Below are 2,717 nucleotides of genomic sequence, written 5' to 3'. Positions count from 1 at the left end.
TGCAATATATAGGTGGACTGAGGAAAATAACCAGCACTTAAATGCTGGAAAATTGCAAGTTCGGTGCTACCAACACAGGGATCTTAATGAAGTGCAGATTAGATACAGTGGCCCAAGTGGGTTTCCAAACCGCCAATCAAAACCAGTGTGTGACCTGGGAATCAACATGAGTAATGATGTATCCTCTCGGGTGCACATTACCAAGTTGGCAATAAAATGCGGACGTCTGGTTGGGTGGATCCATCGAGCTTTCAAAACAAGAGAAACGGAACCATGATGATACTCTGGAGGACTTACATTGGCAGCCGTCTGGATTCCTGCTACCAATTGTGGCCACCAAACAGTGTAAAATTAACGACGGAACTCGAGGTAATCCAGTGAAGCTACATAAAGAAGATCGACGCAATGCGACATGTCAGCTATTGGGAGAGACTGAAAGAGTTAAGATCAACTCCCTGACGCGATGGCGGGAGAGACATGCCGTAATATACACCTGGAAAATCGTAGAAAATCCTGTTCCAATCTTTGGCATTGTCACTTAGACAAACAGCAGGACGGGACGCTAGTATATGGTACCAAAATTCCAACATTGCCATCTCCAAAGCAGTTAACAAAATATCTAAAAACAAAAATTCTCTACATCCAAGTTAACAAAGAAGTTACTAGATCTTTGAGCTAAAATTTATGTCAGTAAAAAATAAAAATAATAATAATAAATTAAACTGATTAGAACTACCTGTGAAGTACAACTGCACCAAGGATCTCACACATTTTCCAACACATCTTTTATTCAGACAGAGTGAATTAGTAACCATAGTTGTTGTTTAGCCCCAGGTCAGTCTTGATCCAGACAGGCCTAGGATCAAAGATGTTCCATTTGTGACCATCGCCTCTTTTATTCAGGCACTGTGTATCTAGGACTACATTATATAATGTATCGCATAGGAGTCGGTCACCATCTTGCCGCTATTAACTCGTTATACATTAATCTTTCATAAATATTTTCTGTCGTTAATTAGTTTGAAATTATGTCATTAAATTCCCACCAATTTGGGGTTTGTATTTTATTGACGAAGTTAGTGTGAATTGGGTCAAAAGGTTTCATCTTGCTTTTGCTGTTGGTGGCGGCGCTGGTGGAAGCAGCAGTCGCAGCGGTGATGGCGATGGCAGAGGCGGCGGTGGTGGTGCACGCTGTTTTAATTTGTGCCTCTATGTGTGACTGTACATGCGTATATATATATATATATATATATATATATATATATATATATATATATATATATATGTGTGTGTGTGTGTGTGTGTGTGTGCATATACTCTTTACTCTTTTACTTGTTTCAGTCATTTGACTGTGGCCATGCTGGAGCACCGCCTTTAGTCGAGCAAATCGACCCCCAGGACTTATTCTTTGGAAGCCTAGCACTTATTCTATCGGTCTCTTTGGCCGAACCGCTAAGTTACGGGGACGTAAACACACCACCATCGGTTGTTAAGCGATGCTGGGGGGGGGGGGACAAACACAGACACACAAACACACACACATACATACATACACACACGGGCTTCTTTCAGTTTCCGTCTACCAAATCCACTCACAAGACTTTGGTCGGCCCGAGGCTATAGTAGAAGACACTTGTCCAAGGTGCCACACAGTAGGACTGAACTCGGAACCATGTGGTTGGTAAGCAAGCTACTTACCACACAGCCATTCCTGCGCATATATATATATATATATATATATATATATATATATATATATATATATATATATATATATATATATATATATATATATATATATATATATATATATATATATATATATATATATATATATATATATATATATATATATATATATATATATATATATATATATACATATATACATATATACATATATATATATATATATATATATATATATATATATATATATATATATATATATATATATATAGTTATCGCCAAGCCAACATGGCAGTCCCAAAATTAGGACGAAAGCTGCCGTGAATTAGCTCCAAGAAGCCATCGCCTCTAGCTAGCTATGTGACACACGAAACCTGTGTCCTTTATAACCTTCGAACAGGGGAGGTCAGCAGTGTCCCCCTGCTGGTTTGGCATCTGCAGACTAGACTAGTTTCAGGGTGTTGCCCCTTGTCAATGCAGAGCAGCCAAGCCTAAAGGACACAGGTTTCGTGTGTCACATAGCTAGCTAGAGGCGATGGCTTCTTGGAGCTAATTCACGGCAGCTTTCGTCCTAATTTTGGGACTGCCATGTTGGCTTGGCGATAACTATTAATTTCCAGTACCGCTGCCGTAGTCTCCTTTAGAGAGACTTAGAAATATTAATAACTCTATTTATATATATATATATATATATATATATATATATATATACAAGAAATGAGGGCAGGGAATCGTCAATTAATAATAGAATTAACAATTAACAATTTTGCCAAGTAGTTCAGTATGAAATAAACCTTTATCGGTAAGACCATTTATCATCATAAATATAAGGGATTAGCAATTGAGTTGCTTCTCCAACATACTGAAAATTCAGAAACAGCAGTCAAAGAACTACTGATTCTAAACTACAAATTTTTCTCTAAAATGGATGGCGATATTTATGGCACACATAGAACAAAAAACCGGAGGGAAAAGCACAAACAAAACAAGCCTTTAGTTAATTGGGTACGAATCGTTTCATGGTTAAG

Source organism: Octopus bimaculoides, chromosome 29 (assembly GCF_046866305.1).
Source record: "Octopus bimaculoides isolate indiv1 chromosome 29, ASM4686630v1, whole genome shotgun sequence".
Taxonomy (NCBI): Eukaryota; Metazoa; Mollusca; class Cephalopoda; order Octopoda; family Octopodidae; genus Octopus; species Octopus bimaculoides.
The sequence above is the reverse complement of the archived record's forward strand: the minus strand, read 5'-3'. Positions refer to the sequence as shown.